Below are 21057 nucleotides of genomic sequence, written 5' to 3'. Positions count from 1 at the left end.
CAGACTGAAGTTCAGCCTGCCTCAGACTCAGGATAAAGGCACATTTGGGACAGTCTCTCTCAGCCTCATTGCAGAGAGAAGAAATGTGTGGCAAGATGGCATACGGAGTATTAATTTGTGCAAAATGCTAACTGATGTGAACTTACTGTTTTCCTGTTGAATTGCCACCCTCTCCCTCATATGTACTGGGGAAGGGAGCCCCTGCTGCTGAAGAAGAGTCCACTGGTCAGAACAAGGAGCCGTATTCTTAGCTTCCTCAGTCAAAAGACATCTTGGTACGAAACCATAAAGATTTGATGTAGGCCCACTGCCAAAGAGAATAGGTGTGTCTTTCTACACTTGCTCTTTAGCAAAAGGCCAAGAAGCAGTAAGTTTCTCTTTTTGACTTTCATACTAGATAAAATGATTTCATAGGAATGAGGAGCTCAGAAAATAAGTAAGTTAGAAGCATTGTAGGGACCAAGCTCAGAAAATAAGTAAGTTAGAAGCATTGTAGGGACCACGTGTTCTACCACTCCCTCACATTGGGAGTCTGGAGTGTGTGTGGATGTGTGTGTGTGTATGTAGGACATGATACAACTAACTTTAAGTGGGAATATGTGTCAGTCATCTCATGTCCTGCTACTCATCTAGAATCTTGGAAGTTAGGAGCCTCATATGACACAGGGACAGTGGAATGGGAGAATCCACACCTGAGAGAAGTGGCAGTTTGTCCAAGAGGTCTTGGAACTGAGAAAGTAGTAAGCACAGAAGTGAGTGCACTGTGTCAGCTGTCGGTTAGGATTGGCACTGCTGCAATCCAGGTGGGTGGCAAAAGAGAACCCAGCCACTTCCAATTGCCCTGTGAGGGTATCATATGCTTCACACATACCATCTAGCTCCACACGAGTCAAGTCACACCATTACAAAGGATGTTCGCATAGGACAGAGAGAGAGGGAGACTGAAAGACTACCTGCTCTATGACCACTGCAGAATGGTGGTTCCTTAACTACCTCCCATTCTCTGCATCCCAGGAGTGTGGGTTAGGGCTAAAACATGGGTGCGTGTACCTTAAATGTGAATACATGCAAAATTAGCCTTAACTAAAAGGAATCAGTGAATTGAATGGAGGAAAATGGAAATGGACTAAATTCAGAATTTTAAGATAGTGTGCAAAATGGGAGCTCGTGATAGATAATGCATTTGTTAGAAGAAATAGTTTTACTTCAGCGTCTCTGAGAATTTTGTGGAGGAGTGTGACTAAAACATGCACAATGCAGATGTGGAAGAACAATCAGGAGAGAGCAAGATGGTAATTATGAGTGTGGATACAGTCATGCATTGCTTCACAGCGGGGGTACGTTCTGAGAAATGCATCACTAGGCGACTTTGTCATGCAGACATCATGGAGTGTACTTACACAAACCTAGATGTTACAGCCTACTACACATCTAGGCTACGTGGTATAGCCTAGTGCTCCTAGGCTACAAACCTGCACAGCATGTTACTGTGCTGAATAGTTTAGGCAACTACAACACAATAGTAAGTATTTGTGTCCTTAAACGTATCTAAATACAGACAAGGTAAAATAAAAACATGGTATAAAAGATAAAAAAGATGCAATTATATGGAGCTATACTACTGTAGACTTTATAAACTCTGTAGAATTAGGCTCCACTAAAATTAATTTTTTAAATTTTCAATAATAAATTAACCTTAGCTTACTGTAACTGTTTTACTTTATAAATTTTTAAATTTTTAAAATTTGATTTTACTCTTTTATAATAACAGCCTAAAAAACACATCGTAAAGCTGTACAAAAATATTTTCTCTCTGTAAATCCTTATTCTATAAGCTTTTTACTATTTCTAAAAGTTTTAATTTTATTTTTACTTTTTAAACTTTTTGTTAAAGACACAAGCATACACATTAAGCTAGGCCCAGACACAGTCAGGATCATCAATATGATTGTCTTCCTCCTCCACATCTTGTCCTATTGGAAGGTCTTCAGGGCCATAACATGCATGGAGTTGTCATTTTTTGTGATAAAAATGACTTCTGGAATATCTCCTACAGGACCTGCCTGAGGCTATTTTACAGTAAACTTTTTTATATAAATAAGTAGAAGGAGTACATTCTAAAACAATGATTAAAAAGCATAGTAAATACATAAGCCAGTAACATAGTAGTTTATTATCATTATCAAGTATCGGTACCTATATAATTGCATGTGCTAGACTTTTATATGAATGGCAGCACAGTAGGTTTGTTTATACCAGCAGCACCACATCCATGTGAGTAATGGTTTGCACGATGACGTTACCACAGCTATGATGTTACTAGGCAATAGTAATTGTCTAGCTCTATTATGATCTTATGGCACCATCATCTTCTATGCTGTCTGTCATTGCCTGGAATGTTATTATGTGGAATATGATTGTAAATGTATATATACATATACATATATGTGCATACAAACATATACATGTATGGGAACACATGTATATATATTCAGAATAATCTGCTTTCGAATGCAAGAATTTTGTGAAATTCATGAATTCATGTCAGAAATGTAGTCGTGATCTGATTATATTGCGGACATTTTTAAGGTGCATATTTGTAAAACTGTATTTAATATAGTTGAGCCAGTTATAAGCCACTTAAGCCCCTTTCCTTTCCCATGCTTTTGCTGAAATATGAGGTTTTTTTGTTTGTTTTTGCAGTGTTTTCTTCTCCATGATGCAGGTTGGTGAGCATATGTGTTGGGACCTGGTGAGACAGAGAGAGAGAGAGAAAGAAAGAGAGAGAGACAGACAGACAGACAGAGAGAGAGAGAGAAAGAGACAGAGAGAAAAACAGAGAGAGAGAGAGAGAGAAAGACAGAGAGAGAGAGAGAGACAGGGAGAGAGAGAGAGACACACACACACACACAGAGAAAAACAAAGAGAGAGAGAGAGAGAGAACCAGAGAGTCAGAGAGACATAGAGGTAGAGAGGTCCCAGGAGCAGCAGAAGCCCTCAACCCCTAAAAGGAAGCCACTAACGGTCTCTGCTCTGCAGTTGCCCTGGTAGCATAGGCCACCCTTCCTCCATTACAACTGATCACAAACTGCTATAATAAAAGCCTGTAACCACAGCATTGCAAAATTGAGATTCTCAAACATACCAGGAATCACCAAACAACTGAGAAAAAACAAATTAAAGAAATAGAACTGATAGAGAACAAGATACTTAAAAAATACATGTCATTAATATCCCTGAAAACACTCAAGAGATACCCTATTAATAAAGTAAGACCAAGAAATTCTAAGAAAGAAAATATGTCAAAAAGTAAACATTTATAAGAGTCAAAGTACTTTTCAATCAAGAGTAACAAAATAAGCTGGGCACGGTGGCTCACGCCTGTAATCCCAGCACTTTGGGAGGCTGAGGCGGGCGAATCACCTGAGGTCAGGAGTTCGAGAGCAGCCTGGCCAATATGGCGAAACCCTGCCTCTACTAAAAATACAAAAATTAGCCAGGTATGGTGGCAAGCACCTGTAATCCCAGCTATCCAGGAGGCTGAGGCTGGAGAATTGCTTGAACCCGGGAGGTGGAGGTTGCAGTGAGCTGAGATCAAGCCACTGCACTCTAGCCTGGTGACAGAGCTAGACTCCATCTCAAAAAAAAAAAAAAAAAAAAAAAAAAAAGAGTAACAAAATAAAGTGTAGCAATATTATCAGTTAAAATACAATCTAAGGAATATTTTAACTTAATGTAGAGTAATTATTGATAGAAAAGCATAATCCACCAAAATAATGACGGTCATTAAACTTAAGTTTTAAATATGTAATGCAAAGATTGATAGAATACAAGAAACAGGTAACGACTACAATCAAATGTAAAGTATTACTATGCTTTTCAAAATTCAATTGTTTGAGTAAACAAAAATAAGAATTGCCATAAATTTTTTTAAATGAACAAGTTTGATTATGTATCTCTAAGAAAAAGAAAATATATATAGTTTTCAAACTTTCCAAATTAAATTAACCAGGTAGGAAATTTGAATTTGTAGCAAATTCTAAAGAATATGTCATATATGTTACACATATTTTTCTTTTTAAAATTTTTTTATCTGTCTTTGCAATCTGTTCTCATGGTTGTTTTAAAAATACTTTTAACATAATACAATACATCTGAAAATTAACAATTAAAATATGACTAAAATATCTTTTTATGAAAACTTAAAAACACTTATTTAGAAAACTGTTGGCTAAAGAGTAAATAAAAATGAATAATAAATATCATAAGTGAACAATGAAAAAACAGTACATTGCAATGTGTGAAATGTGGTTAAAACGATAGGCAGAGGTAAAATTTTAGCCTTAAGTGCATTTGTTAGTAAAGAGAATATATTAGGGGAAAAACCACTAAACATTCATAACAAATGCACAGGAGGAAGAGAAAAAAAATTGAACTATTAAGAATAAAAAGTAGGAGAAAGTGGAAACTTAGTAAATGTATAAACTGTTTTTGGTAAAATACAAAATCTTTGCGGATTGGTCAAGATAAAAAAGACAGTGCAAGTACATAGTATAATAATAGAAATAAGAGAATGAACACAACTCAAGGTAGAGGGAAGGTTTTAGAAAGAGAAAATAATAGCAAATACAACTTTGTACTGTTTTATCTGTAACTTATATGAACTGTGTAGGCAAAAATAAATAATTGAATTGAGTACATCTTATTGTTCAAATAATGTTTGCCTAGGACTACTTGTGACCATCTTTCTGGACACCTGGAGGAATCTTCTTATTTGCAGTAGAAGAGAATAATCCTGCACCCAAAGAGAAGCAAAGCTAAGAGATATTGTTGAAATAGAGATGGCAGGAGAGAGAAATAGAGAAAGAGTGAGCCCTGGCCACAGCCACTCTGTTTGGTACTCCGGTATGGCTCACTTCTTGGAGTTGTATTAGAGAACACAAACTAAAGAACATAGCAAAAAATGGCTTCTGGAAACTCTCTCATGTTTGATGTCTAAAAGAATACCTTCATAGAATAATACAATACAATGAAAGGTGTTAGGTTGCCACATGACAAATGGCCAATATGTTCTTTCAAGGAAATAAGTGCATCTTGCCCATATCTGGTTTCTACATTTATCTGTTTCTGAAACATCTCAGATTAGCCAAACACTCTGCAAATGTTCAAGAGAGTACTTATTTCTAGAATTGTACTTTTTTTCTTCAACTATTAAATTCCTTAAAGTAGGGAATTAATGCCTAGACACTGAAATAGAAAAGTGATTAACTTTAATGCAACCACATGTTGCTAAGGATGGAAATAGATTTAATTTGCATTGGGCTTTAACAAAGGAATTTTAGTCATAGTCTTCAACATTCTCTTTTTTTAAAACCATGACCCAGGAAAAATCTTCCCAAGGACTATATTTCATCATACAGAACAGAGAATGGTTAATGCTGGTGCCCGATAGTAATTTTCAAATCTATTTATAAATGAAACATGAATATGTGTATTGCTTTGCGGAGGGAGAAGAACAAGAACTTTTAAAAAACCTACATATAGCCTCTGTCTTAAATAGGTACCTTTTAGGCAGTAGTTTCTCATCACTGCTTGACTTAGAAGTTTTATGAGAAATGTTGTATCCAGTTTCAACATAACACTGGAAAAAGATTTATTTGAAGTCTGATCCTTTGGTTTAGGTGCTGCCAGGAAAACAATTTAATATGAAAAGACTCTCCTTCATATGTCTGAAAAACAAGCACGAGAAAGAAGACCTAAAAAAAATCAGATTGCATTAAAAATCATAAGGAAGTAACTCTAATTTGGGGGCAGGGGGCAGTTCCAACCAGGTTTCTTCTACATAGAATTTACACAGGAAAAAAAAAATCACCATCATACTGATCTTATATGTAAAACTAAGGCTTCTATTCTCCCCCGTCATTTCACTAGTGACATGAGTTTGACTAATGGATTAAATATGAAAATCTCAAAAGGGAAAAAGTATCTAAAACTGAGTTTAAATCAAAATTAAACATCAAGTCCAACAGGTCCAGCTGGCCCTAGGGAGATAAGGCAGCAAGTGTAGGGGATTCAGCCATGAAGAGGGAACAGCATTGGAGATAGTCATGAGGATGGTTCATCCTAAATGAACCGTCTTTTTAACCTTTCTTTTCATTTTATTCCTTTGGATGATTCTTTCTTTTTCTGAGGGCTCCACTCTTAAATATTTGTTCTTTGGGTCCCAAATATTTTTTTCTTATCTATGCCTTGGCTTCATTTACCAGGTCCAAATGTTGACACCTGCCATGTATGGCAACTTCATGCCACATTTTCAGTGTAGTGTCCCATCTGTATTTATTTACTTTATAATAGAGTGTTGGCAATCTCCTGGAATGCTATTTTGAACTTATCTTTATGATTATACTCCTGAGATAACACACCTCACAGCTACACTGAGTCCATTAAAGTTATGGTGACATTGGCTCTAAGCCCAGCTAGAAAAAAAAATATGCCTTGACTTCCAGTGAGTGGAATTTCTGAGTCACACATCCTCGCCCTAGTGTCATGTGCAGATGCATCCTCAGAAGATCTGAGCAATTCTGAATAGGTATTTCCATGTCTTAGTCAAGGATCTCCAAAATAATTAGCTAATTATTTAATTTATTCAAAACGTATTTTTTATCTTCATGTGGTGTCATAAAATTTTCATTCCAGGAGACTATGCTTGATATATTTATTACATAATTTTCTAATGAAGACAAAAGGTGCAAAAGGGACTATGATCTAGGATTTTCATTTCTATTCCCTGAGGAGCCAGGTACTAACTCTTGATCATAATTTGAGAAAAGCAAGGTTATTCTTCTACCCACCTCTCACACACTGTTAGTGGAAATGTACAATGATAAAACAACTTTGGAAAATAACTTGGCAGCTTATAAAAAGTTGAACATAGACTTGCTATATGATCTAGTCATTCTATTCCTAGATATAGCACGTGTTCAGACCAAAACTTATAGCTGCTTTGCTTGTTAAAGTCAAAAACTGGAAACAACCCAAATATCATCAACTGGTGGATGGTTAAAACACACTGTGACATCGTCCCACAATGAAATACTATACAACAATAAAAGTGAACCATTGATACATACTGCAACATGGTTGCTTCTTAAATGTTTAAGCTGAGTGAAAGAAGCCAGAGGGAAAAGAGTATATACTACATGATGTCATTCATATAAACATCTATGACATGAAAACTAATATGCAGTCTCAGAAAGCAGATTCGTAGATTCTTGGGAAGGGGTGGGGAGTGGGACAGAAAGATAACAAAGATAAAGGAAAACTTTTGGAAGTATAGAAATATTTATTATTTTGAGTAGGTAATGCTTTCACAGAGTAAACATGCCAAAATTTCCAAACTTTGTACTTTAAATATGTATAATTTATTGTATATCAATAATATCTTAATAAAACTATAAAAAAACTTACTTGGTTCCCAATGAATGGTTACCTCAAAAATGCCATATTAAATTCCATAAATGAGAGTACAGACTTATTTTCTCTAGATGCAAACTTGCAATCCCTTAATTGATGTGGAAAGACAATATTTTTTGAGAATTTAGTCTTTGCTCACAATTCTTTTTTTAAAAAGTGAAAGATTCTCTTAAAGTGCACTGACATTGGTACATTAGTCATTTTCACACAAAATTATAAGTAAAGGTCTTTTCCACGTGGGTTTTGTGGGGAGGGAGGCAGGATGCGAGAATGTGTTCTCTGCTCTTTTTGTTTGTTTGTTTTTTCTCATTTTTCAAAAGGCAATTTGGACTGCTTTGATATTTTCTTTAAGGACAGCAGATATATTGAAGTGGCTACGAATGTGGGTTTTAGGCCAGGCATGGTGGCTCATGCCTGTAATCCCAGCACTTTGGGAGGCCAAGGTGGATGGATCACCTGAGGTCAGGAATTCGAGACCAGCCTTGCTAACATGGCAAAACCCCGTCTCTACTAAAAATACAAAAATTAGCCAGGCATGGTGGCATGTTTGACTGTAGTGCCAGTTACTTGGGAGACTGAGGCGGGAGAATCACTTGAACCCAGGAGGTGGAGGTTGCAATGAGCCGAGATCTCACTGTTGCATTCCAGCCTGGGCGACAGAGCGAGACTCTGTCTCAAAAAAAAAAAAAAAAAAAAAAAAAAGTGTTTGGGTTTTAGAGTTAGCCTCTTCTAGCTCAGATCCAGCTCTGCTCACTTTTGGTCAGTGAATTAATCTCTCTAAGCTTTAATTTCCCCATCTTAGAGATGGGGATAATAGAACAACATATCTCATAAAGTTGTTTTACTGACCAAATAAGAATGCAAATAATGCATAAGAAACTTTTAGCATAGTGCCAGGCATAACACACAAAATGTCAGCTATTATGCAAAAGCCTTGACAAGTTCCCACTGACTGTGGGGAAACCTAGAACTGAGCAGCCTGAAATGGTAGGGGACAAAGAAGGAGGCTAGTGGAGACCACTATAAAATTATACTTTGGCACGTTTCCTTTGTTTGGAGAAATAATACTACACTGCTGGTGTAAACCAGAGAAATAAACATGGAGGGACGCTGCGATGCAAGAAATAATAAAGGGACTTAGCTAACAGTCTGTGCAAATACATAAACAATCTGAGAAAAAGACATTGGAAATACCATTCTCTGTGCCACCAGAGTACTACTTTCAACTGAAATGCACTTTTTTGGGGGTGGTGGGAAGCGGTTTGTATTTTGATAATAGATGCAGTCGGTGGAGAGAAAAAGGGATGGATAAGGTAGTTAACTCCTGTCTAGTCCCCGGTTCTACTAACTGCCCACCCAGCGGCAGCCTGAGTAGGATCTTACAGAAAACGGAGCAGCCAGTTTCACGGGCCAGCGTGTAGCCAATGCCTGAACTATTTCTGCATTTATGTTGTTTCTTTCTACATCCTGTGCTTAGCTACCTTTGATTGCTTGATATGCTACACACACACTCTTGAGTTAAACTTCTTGTATTAATACACAAGTGTTTTCTTCATGAAGCTGTTTCTCATGAAAACTTTAAAAGGTGAGGCTGAATTCCTTGCATTTCTTTTGTCTACGCCCTGATTTCTTTGGCACAGCAGCAGTTCTTAGGTTTTGGACATTAAAACATATGCTAATAATCATTGATTGAACTAATCTAGCACATATACCAAAAGGTGGCTGATTTCTCTGTGATGGAATGATGAATAAATATGGGAAATGTCTACCACCTGTGATCCTCTTATGAAATATGTTTTGATGGTTATACTTACTGTGATCGTCATTGTCATCGATTGACAGTTATTCTCATTGTCATTGGGAAAGCTCAGTTGATAGCTTTTTTGGTTTGATTTTTCAATTCTTCTTCACTCTACCCCCATTTCAAATTTACATTGTTTAATCACTAAGTCGATTTAGTTTGAGATTTTATTTTAGAAAATTTCATGACACCTCTCTAGATCCTTTGCTCTTTGGGTGTCATCTTGGGTGACATTATTTATTCCCTGCTGATGGTACATTTCTTATCTGCCTATGCCACAGTCGAATGTGAACAGTTTAGCTTTCTTGTTTGAACATGGAGATTATATTCTTTCCATGAGTACCTATAATGTGCCAGGCACTGGGGGAGTTATGTTAGCTTTTGAATTCTTTTTTCTTTGCGAATGTCTTTTTTATTTGCCCATATTCTTTCTGTGAGCTTGTCAGCTGCATCTGCTGTGGAGAACATTTTTTTTAACATGGTTATTTGTTGCCAGGGATGATAGGCATCCTAGTTGCACTCTGCCCAAATCTCTGGGAATGAGCCATCGGGCAATCCTGCTGATAAGCTGTAGAAATGGTTCGTGGAAAGAAACAGAAATGAATTGGGCAGTTAGAATCAGCTGGGGAATGTATTTTAAAAAACAGTTTTATTTGCCCTCACGTGGCTTGTGGCTTGAGGCATATTAGCAGTTTTTCCTGAAAGCACACTGGAAGACAAAACAAGAACCAGAGTTTTTACTAGATATATTTGTAATTGCATATATAATTTAATTTGTTCAGTTAATTTGTATGTAAACTAATTATGAACGTTGACTGTAGTAAAATATACTATCCCCAATCCCCATCATTTGGTAGACTAGAATGTAAACTTATTAGTAACATATAACAATAATCCTAAATTACGCTACAGGGCAGCAATGTTTACAAGAGAAAGATGCGTTTTACACGTCCCCCTAAGGTCCCCTACAGGTATATGCAGGACCTGCAGAATATAATTCTACTCCTCAAAGAGAGATCCAAAAACCTAGGAGGAGAGCAGGGGGAGTAATCCAGGCATTAGTGCTACTCAGAAAATGACGATTACATGAGTAGATACATGTTTAACGTGATTAACACCTTCATTTGTATGTATATTATACTAACAGAGTCTCTTTCTCTTTAATCTATTTTACTGAAGATTAGGAGTGGGATTAGCATCAGGCAGATGAAAAAGACAACCAAGTCCTGCCACATAATTAAGTTACACAAAATATCTTTATTCAAGATGATGCGGAAGAGCTCTCAAGTTTACAAAAACTATTAGTTAAGTCACCATTTTAACTCTGCCATTTATGTAAGTACTGTATTTGTGAATAGATTTTACATAAAATGATGCATCCCATTTTTTAATGGCCAATTCTTTTTTTTTTTTTTTTGAGACTGAGTCTCACTCTGTTGCCCAGGCTGGAGTGCAGTGGTGTGATCTCAGCTCACTGCAACCTCTGACTCCCAGGTTCAAGCAATTCTCCTACTTCAGCCTCCTGAGTAGCTGAGATTACAGGTGTGCACCACCACACCTGGATAATTTTTTTGTATTTTTAGTAGAGACAGGGTTTCACTATGTTGGCCAGGCAGGTCTCGAACTCCTGACCTCAGGTGATCAGCCCGTCTCAGCCTCCCAAAGTGCTGGGATTACAGGAATGAGCCACTGCACCTTGCCCAGCCAATTCTTTTAAGAGTGTTTTGTTGTTGTTGATTTAAAATTCAATAAAGATTAGATTAATTTGTTTCCTAAAATGAGACATTGGAATTGTTTGCTCTGAACACAAACACATTACTTATTTCAAGTTAGCAGAACAAATATTTACGAACATTTTAAAGAAGGATTTCATCTTTTCCAAGCCTCTACCACATGAAAAAAAAAAGCATCTCGTTATTGTAAATATTGACAGTGTTTAAGTTGTTTGGTATATAGTAGGTAGTTCCTAAATCTGACGACTATATGGATGAATGAATAAAAAAGTAGAAAAACTAAGGACAGGACTAAATTGAAAAAGGATTTTCTTTCAGAGAAAGCATACTTCTAAGGTGGATGTTAGCTATGCTGTTTGCACAAATGCTCTGAAAATGTTTTTCAGCTCAGGTGCTGTAGAAATAATGTTTTTCTTTCCATGACTATGCCCCAACACATTTCTTAACTAAAATTATCTGAGGATCAATTGATCAACGTGTTAATTATGAGTAAAACAATGTGCTAACTACAACTAACCTGCCTCCCCCAGGCAATATGCAATATCTGTCTACTTTTTCGATACCGTGGGAGATCTGTCTTTGGAAGTGGTCATTTCTACCTTTATTTTTTTGAGACGGAGTCTGTCGCCCAAGCTGGAGCGCAGTGGCGCGATTTCGGCTCACTGCAAGCTCCGCCTCCCGGGTTCGCGCCATTCTCCTGCCTCAGCCTCCTGAGTAGCTGGAACTACAGGCGCCCGCCGCCACACCCGGCTAATTTTTTGTATTTTTTAGTAGAGACTGGGTTTCACCGTGTTTGCTAGGATGGTCTCGATCTCCTGACTTCGTGATCCACCCACTTCGGCCTCCCAAAGTGCTGGGATTACAGGCGTGACCCACCGCGCCCGGCCTCTACCTTCTTTTAAACCTGCAACTTTTGCCCTGCCACCCTCATCCCGATCTGGCTCAGAGAATATGGAGAATATATGTGCTAGTGTCCCACTGTTCCAAGTTTAGCAGGTCCACACTTCTGGTCTCATTTCTACTCCCTCTTTGTGTTCTTAGCCCACCGCCCAATACTTAGTTCCTGATACAGCCCTGTAAAGCCCCAACTTCTGCCTCTTACCACATGAACCACCAGATCTGGGTATGGTATCTGTAGCTGGTTATTATAGGGGTGAGCCCTTCAGATGGAGGCGATGGTAAAAACAGCCCTGAATAGGAAATCAGGAGACTGGTTTGCCACTCACAAATTGTGAACTCTTGGATGGGTTATTCAGCTTCTGTGGCTTCTCTATCGTCTTCTGCAAAAATGAGATTTAATTATAGATAGGTCTTAAACTCTATTCTGGATCTAACAGTCTCTGTTACATAAAATGAGCCATTTCAAGATAAAGAGACATAACTGGAAATTTTGACGCATGGACTGTGGAACGTTTACTTGTGTTCCTTTTGCATAAATATTATGAAAATTGTTCTTTGAAAAAACAACCTATTGTTACATAGTACTGCATCCTTGCTTTTAGAAACATTTTTAAAAGACAAATTTGGAATTTTTAACCTTCCCTGGTATATTCCATGGTTTTCGATAAAGGGGTTTTAAGAACTTTGTATAATTAGCAAATCACTTCAAATGAATGAAAACTCACCTCAGTGTAAATGAGAAGCAATGAACGTTCTAACTTATTTTGTTTCAGACTGAAGTCTGAGCAATACATAAATAAGCAAGCAAAATAAAACCCATTGGAAAAATCACATCTGTCCACTATCATCACACATAAAGGCACATTGTGTGGTCCTGAGAAAGATTACACAGTATCCAGAGGAGGAAGTGCTTTCTCTCAAAGAGAGGGAGAAATGAATAACTAGAGAAGCAAAGAGTTCTGTGAGAAAAATCAAAGACTGGGTGGGTAGAGTCGGAACTAGAGGAAGAATTTAGGCAAGAGGAAAACTCAAGGACAAATAGAGGGTTTAACTGTTCAGGCTTGTAGGCGCCATCTGAAAATGCAAAAGAAAGGAAAAATTGAGTCTGGGATATGATTAGGACAGTCATATTGTGTATATTTAACAAAATATAATGGAAGAATGAACATGATGGCTTATTTTTTCATTCAGTTTCCCTATCTACAATTTAGCATTTAAATTCTAAATACACGTATGTAACCTCTAGGATAGCTGAGTTATACACAGCAGGATGGTTGCGCCATCTAAAGACAACAAGCCATCTAAAGATAAAACTGCAGGCCCCAAAACACAGCATGCTCAAATTCTTTTTGTTTCTTCTACTTTTGTTTTAGCTTCTGGAGATACACGTGCAGGTTTGTTACATGGGTAAATTGCATGTTGCTGAGGCTTGGTATACGAATGATCCTGTCACTCAAGTAGTGAGCATAGTACCTGAGAGGTAGCGTTACCAACCTCCAGCCCCCTCCCATCCTCCTTTCTCAAGCAGTCCCAAGTGTCTATTGTTCTCATCTTTGTGTCCATGTGTCTTTAATGTTTAGCTCTCACTTTTCAGTGAGAACATGTGGCATTTGGTTTTCTGTTCTTGTGTTCATTCACTTAGGATAAAATGGCCTCTGGCTCCATCCATGTTGCCGCAAAGGACATGATTTCTTTCTTTTTGTGGCTGTCTAGTATTCCATCGTGTATATGTACCACATTTTCTTTATCCAGTCCACCATTGATGGATGGGCATCTTTGTTGATTCCTTGCCTTTGCTATTGTGAATAGTGCTGCAATGAACATACGAGCATGCGTCTTTTTGGTAGAATAATTTATTTTCCTTTGTGTATATACCCAGTAGTGGAATTGCTGGCTCTCAGTATCTCCCAGTAGAGGAATTGCTGGCTCTCAATATCTCCCAGTAGTGGAATTGCTCATTCTTGTTAAGTTTTTTAAGAACCCTTCACACTGCTTTTCCCAGTGGTTGAACTAATTTACACTCTTATCAGCAGTGTGTGTTTCCTTTTCTCTGCAACCTCACCAGCATCTGTTGTTTTTTGACTTTTTAGTAATACCCATTGTGACTGTCATGAGATGGTCTCTCATTGTGGTTTGGATTTGCATTTCTCTAATGATTAGTGATGATAAGCATCTTCTTCTCATATATTTGTTGGCTGCATGTATGTCTTCTTTTGAGAAGTGACTGTTCATGTCATTTGCCCATTTTTTAATGTGGTTTTTTGTTTGTTGAATTGTTTGCATTCCTATAAAGCAAGAAAGATCTCCCTAACTTGAAAGTAAACAGTGATACTAAAATTTGTAAGCCTAGTCAAATGTGGGCTATTCAACAGGTGTGCTGTCCTTCATAGGTAATTCTAAGCAAAAGGAAAGGAAACGGATAAATCTGGGTATGGGATTGCTTTTGTGGCAGACAGTGTTTATTGGCTTACCCAGTACTTAACCTCAACCTTTTCTTCCTTTTCAACCTCAGTTATAGAGGTTGAAAATGTAAAGTGCTTGCGTTCCTGAGCCTCCTTTAGAACTGAAAAAGGCTGTGTGGCTAATGACAAGTAAGCAGACATCTGCTGGGATCTTTCCTCATCCTCTTCTATCTGCTCTAAGGAGGACATGGGCTCTACAGCTGTGTCAGCTGCCTTGTGACCTCGAGAAGAAGGACAAATGAATTAAACAACAGTCATCACATCACTGAGCTACTGAACCAATGTTACGAGCCGCTTCAGATTTTTACTATGTAATAAAAAGAATTCTCCATTTTCTTAAACCTTTGTTAATGAGTTTTACTCTTATGGATGAAAACATCCTAATATACCTTCCAGAGAAGACAATTCTATTCTGCGCTTCCACATCGTGCCTAGTAGCACTCTGATTCCAAGTGAGATAAGACTTGTTTTGCTTCGGGCATCTTATCCTGCTTTTCATGAGCAAATACAGTCTCTTCCCAGGGCATCTTGGCAAATGGACACATGTGCTTGCCAAGGTGACTCTGCTATCCTGTGTGATGGGAGGAGGAGGGGTAAAGTTCGGTTTCAGAAATCTAAGTTCTCTGCCCTGAGCAGAGACAGACAGGGTTATAGAACTTGGCCTGTTCCGTCCTCTGTATCTCGCTTCTTCCCCTCCCTTTTCTGTAGGACAAGCAGAAAGACAAAGAGCTCAGTGTTTCTCTCTGCCTAAGGAAGCATGCTCTGTGTGTGTGTGTATGTGTGTGTGTGTCTGTGTGCATGCACACGTGTGTTTGGGGGTGGTGGAGGTGGTAGTCTCTATGCCTTCTCCACCTTCAGTAGAGATAAGACAGGCAGGGAAGGTGGAAGGGACTCCAGCAACACAATCAAAAGGAAGGAAACTCTCACTTTAAGGTCAGCGGTAAAAAGCAGACTCCAAGCTTGCTACAAACAGCAGTAGTAAAGAAAAAGGCTTGGTGTAGAAATAAATACAGAGTGACTTAAATGCCATGAGGAGGGGGGCATAAAAAAATTCAAGAAAATGTCTACAGAGTAATAATTTTGGGTGGAAAAACAAGTAATGGTTACAGAAAAGGGAGAAGAAAGTGTGGAAAGATTATTCTGATGTGCTTACTTTCTCTTCTAGCCCTTAGATTATATATTATATTAGCCATGAAAGTAACAAGTCCTGGAAAAGAAACGTGTACATGATGGGTGTGTTAATTTCCTTCACGATAGTAACCTGTTTACTATCTATATTTAATTCACAACATCATGTTGTATACCTTAAATATACATAATAACATTTATTTTTAAGAAAAGAAAGTACAGAGAGAAAAAAAGAATGGAATACACATGAATGCCGAACCACATTGGATATGTAGCTGTTCATGAAGATATTCCATGCAAGGCCTATCTAGTAGAGCCTCAAATCTATTTGAATAAAAATGGCACTCATTGAGGACATCTGCTTTCTGTAACATCTACACAAAGTCTTACTAGGGGTAAGAAAATCTTTGCCATAGTCTTTTGAAGTCTTAATAAAAATCATGAAATTTGTGACAGAGACCATTGTTGCTATAGAACAAGCAGAGACATTTAGGTATCAAGCCATTAATGATAAACAATATTAATATTATTATTCATTATAGTGTGACCTGGCACCTTATTCGTACTGAAACAAGATGACATCAAATAATGCTAATATAGAACAATTAGTTTACTTCATTTAGCTCTCAAACACATTTAAGGTTAACTTTCTTAATCATGAAAGAAATCTCACTTCAATTGTAAATATCTAAGAGTCCCTAAGATCTGAATGGGAGATGAGAATTCCTCTGTTAATCATGAAAGTTTGAAACTAACTCATATCCTATAGAATGAAAACAATTCCTTATATGAATTTTGAGTTTCTTTCATAAAAATTATAGCGTGCTATTGGTATTTTGGAAAGTATTTACAAATTATTTGTGGACCATCAATTTTCTTTTCTGAGAAAATTAAGTGCATTAATATAACTGCTTATATCGGGAGTTAGAGTTGGGTACTCCTCATTTACATTTTGGTTCTCTGTCATCTTTACTAGGTCTTCTTGGCTCTTATTGACTGCTGATGAAGGAGGAGTTTACAAAGAAAACAAGTCAAAACCTGAAGAACTCTGCTACTGAGAGCAACACACATATTTTCCCAGAGTGCAAAGTTGAGAAGAAGAAGTACAAAGCTTTATTAATATTCTGAACAGTACTGCTTAGTATGATCTAATTGATGGATTTTCCATGGACTCCCTAGAGACTGAAAAAGGTTTGACTGTCAGGAAACTTTTCTTGTGTTTATTCTTTAATATTCCTTTTCATACTTTCCAATCATCATTCCCTGTTAACATCCCTTGATGGGTCACCTTAAGTGATTCTTCGTTTGAATGGCATTTATAACGTTTTATATTTCCCTGTTAGTTTCTATCCTGACAAAGTACATATTTTCTTAATCTTCAATCATAACATTAATTAACTTTTCCAACATTTTAAAGCTCAGTTAACATTTCTTTACATATGCCTCTATCTTTAAAATATGAGATCTGAATGTACTGGTATCACTAAAATTATCTACAGAGTTCTAATATGATGGAAATTATGCTACAAAAATTTGTTCTTACATAATTTGCTTCAACGGAATTCCTCCTGAACTAAATACTTAGTCTTTACATTCTTTAAAATAACTGAAATTTCCCAGAGGAAAGTCTGAATTGTTCTTTTAACCTTGTGTGATGTGTGTTGTCTGTATCTAAAACAGCAAAGTGCACACACCCTGCATGCTTAACATTTTTGACTTTTTTTTTTTTTTTTTTTTGAGATCAAGTTTCGTTTTTGTCACCCAAAATGGAGTGCAGGGGTACAATCTCCAGTCACTGCAACCTCCGCCTCCTGGGTTCAAGCGATTCTCCCACCTCAGCCTCCCAAGTGGCTGGGATTACAGGTGTGCACCACCACACCTAGCTAATTTTTTTTTTTTTTTCAGTAGAGACGTGGTTTCACCATGTTGGCCAGGCTGGTTTTGAACTCCTGAACTCAGGTGATCCGCCACGTCTAGGCCTCCCAAAGGAATTACAGGTGTGAGCCACAGCACCTGGCCAACTGTGACTCGTTTTTAAAGTGGTTTGGCAATAATGCTATATATGTATAATGATTTTGAATAAAATATACAACTATACATGGCCTGTTATCTTATTTTAGACAGAATAATCTTAGTCTTGTACTTTTGTGTATTAGGTTGATAGCTATAAGATTTGGCAAGGAAAAAATAGGGTAAAATAGGACTCACTCATTTCAAGAAATAAAGAGTCAGTTTTCTTTGCAAGCATTTGCCCCCCTTCTCCTTAGCCCACCAATGTGGTAAATGAGTCTTCCAGCTATGAGGCTGTTTGTACCTCTGTCTGAGAGGAGACTTCTGGGGCTTTGGTTGCTGCTATTGACTTGGAGGGGCTTTGAAGGCCCCCTTGAAGGTGTCACGCATGACCTCTGGACTGTTGGCATCTTTCAAGAATCCTTATGAGATACTAACTCATTTGGTTTATAATTGGTGAAAACAGATCATGTATTTTTAAACCAGATAATGCCTAAGTTATATTACTCTAGAATTCATGGAAAAAAACAAAGAAGCAGAGAGATCTTTAAAAAGACTGTAAAGTGGTATTAGTGAACTGTCTTGCTTCGTCTGGTAGTTCTACAGAATTAAGCTTTGTTATCCTAAAAAAGAAATTATCACATCTCCAGGAAAAGCTTCCTTTGGGGTCTAGGCATTTTGCAAAGCTAGGGAGTCCCTGTGTGAAATATCACTTGCCTATTTATTGAGTGTTTCCCTAAATGACTAGTGTCATCTCCCAGTGGTCATTAATATTCTTCTCCAAAGGTTCCATCTGTCAAAAATGGGGAAATGTGACCCAGTATAAAAAAGATGAGGTATTTTCATTGGTTCTTGTGGTCTACCCTGGCTTGCTGCTGCTCCCAAGAGGAGACAGAAGTTCTGTTCAACACAGTTGGAAAGTTTTCTGGACTCCAAGTGTCAAACCAGGAGTGGAGACGCAGCAGTTTTCAAAAGAAAACAAAACAAACAGCCGACACATCTATCTCCTTTTCTCTTCTAGTGCATATTCTATCATCTCCTCATTTAAGTTGCACTCTCTCACTTTTGTTTGAACTAAAGCTTGTGTTCATCTTGAGCCAATAAAAACTACAAAAAGGAAACATCTGTATTGTTAAGTAACTAATGTTACTATGATAGCCCAGCGAAGTAACAATCTAATTAAAGATCATATGGCCAAGGTTTTAGCAGATAATCTTTTCAAGGCAGAATAAAATTTGTTACTATGTATAACTATTACATTTACATACATCAAATTAGATTTGTATCTAATTTATTTTTGTATCGCCTTATATATTTTAGTATTTTAAATATGTACTGTTAATATTCCATGACATTTGATCTTTGAAACAAATTGAAAGATGGGCATGTTACCTAGATGTAAAGACATATAAATAATTAGTAAAATAGCTGACACAAGAACCTCGCAAATTCCTTACAAAAGTTATCCATGTTAGAAAATGTGGTTAAATTCTAATGAAGCGAGTTATTTTGGAAATTTTCATTGACTTGCTGGTATGGGTTTTAAATAATGCAGAAGCTTTCTGGAAGGCAATTTCAAAAACTTTAAGTGTTCTTACCCTTTGATCAGAAATTCTACTTCTAAAAATATATTCTAAGTAAATAATTTGATATTTGCAGAAAGACTTAGCTACAAAGAGGACTTCTGAAGCATTGCTCATGTATTATTTAGAGTAAATAACAATAGTACTAGCCTTTATATAAAAAAAAGTAATCCAGAAATTTTATGACTCAATATGTTTTTTGCTCACACAGGTTCCAAAATGGATGTTCCTGATGAATGTGCATTCATGTAATTATTCAGAGACTCAAACTCCTTCCATTTAATGACTCCTCCATTTCTGGAGTCCCAGGAGTCCTCTTCAAGAGAGCCTCTGTCTTTGGATGACCTGCATGAGAAAGTATATGGAGGTCATATGGATGATGTTTCATGCTGAGCCTGTAAGTTACATAGATCCTTCTGCTCACATTTCACTGGCCAGATAATGCATGGCCACTCCACGGTATGGGAAGCTAGGACCTGTACTACAGTTCTGTGCTTAGACAATAGAAGAGGGAGATTTTGAACATGTAATAGTCTTTCTTAAACTTATAATTGGAAATACATTTTAAAATAAATTGTCATATATTCATATAGTAGAATAAAAAACTTGATAGTAGTTATCAAAAATTTTTTACCATTTAATACAATGAAAAGATGGTCTTGATGTATCGAGTGGAAAGTGTTACAAACAATGTTTTTGTCACAAGTTTTATGGTTATTCACACAGCCATGTTATCATCTCAGCAATGTCATACTTCCTACTTTCCCAAGTTTTCCTTCTTTTTCTTCTATGTGCTTAGTAAAGAAAGCATGATGGCCAGGCGCAGTGGCTCATGTCTGTAATCCCAGTATTTTGGGAGACTGAGGAGGGGAGGATCACGAGGTCAGGAGATTGAGACCATCCTGGCTACGGTGAAACTTCGTCCCTGCTAAAAATACAAAAAATTAGCCAGGCGTGGTGGCAGTCGCCTGTATTCCCAGCTACTCAGGAGGCTGAGTCAGGAGAATGGAATGAGGCGGAGCTTGCAGTGAGCCGAGATCGTGCCACTGCACTCCAGCCTGGGCGACAGAGCGAGACTCTGCCTCAAAAAAAAAAAAAAAAAAAAAAAGAGAAAGCATGATATGTAGAAAGATTTCACACTAGGGAACCTGATAGATGTAGGTTTGAATATGGATATTTGTCATTTATTTGTCATTTATTAACTGAGTTAGCTGAGCCCAATTAATCTAACTTATATGAGGTTTATTTCTTTTATAAAAGATAAAACTACTTCATAAGGTCATGTAACATACTTAACACATGTAATATACTTAACAAAGTGGCATATATAATGTATATTATATATATGTAATATGTGTATATATGTAATATACTTAACAAAGTGTCTGGCATATATAATGTATTTTTAAAATCCTATAAATAATATAGTGATATCAATGGTTACTTTTATGATATTATGGTCAGGCTATTCCAAGTACATAGATAGCAATTTGTTAACAACGTATTCAAATGGACTACAGCCTTCACGGCTCTTTTCCTTAGCCTCCGATAGTTTAATGTATTTCTTCTGAAATTTTTTCTTAATATCCAGCATCTTCTCACAAACCTTCCAAAATATATATCATGAGCTAGGAATATTTATTCCCATTTTTGAATAAATATTTAATTATAGTTTTAATAAATTAATTATAAATACATTATAAATAAAGTAATTATAAATAAATAATAAATAATTTTAATAAAATTAATTTTAATTTTAATAAATAAAAATTAAGTAAATAAATAACTATTTAATTTTAATTGTATTTGACAATAGGCAGTATTTTGTTCTTGTCTAAATACTGTCGAACTGCCCTCTCAAATTGAGGTGAAAGATTGAACATTTTGGCAGACACTATGGGTTGCCTACCACAGAGCCACTTTCTCCCTAGTTCTCAACACTGGCAAAGTCTGCTTCTCACTTTGGA

General features: G+C 36.9%; 1 long non-coding RNA gene across 3 annotated transcripts in view; it reads left to right on the top strand.

Annotated features, from left to right (window-relative positions):
- LOC106997619 (uncharacterized) overlaps window positions 1–21057 on the top strand; it is a 258203-nt gene that overhangs the window by 63968 nt on the left and 173178 nt on the right. For all 3 annotated transcript variants that reach the window (XR_003728311.2, XR_013415497.1, XR_013415498.1), the window contains exons 3-4: window positions 16474–16688; window positions 19302–19487. This is a non-coding gene — a long non-coding RNA (uncharacterized LOC106997619). The remainder of the gene's footprint in view (window positions 1–16473; window positions 16689–19301; window positions 19488–21057) is intronic.

The sequence above is a fragment of the Macaca mulatta genome, chromosome 3 (assembly GCF_049350105.2).
Source record: "Macaca mulatta isolate MMU2019108-1 chromosome 3, T2T-MMU8v2.0, whole genome shotgun sequence".
Classification (NCBI taxonomy): Eukaryota; Metazoa; Chordata; class Mammalia; order Primates; family Cercopithecidae; genus Macaca; species Macaca mulatta.
This window is presented reverse-complemented; position numbering and strand designations above follow the sequence as displayed.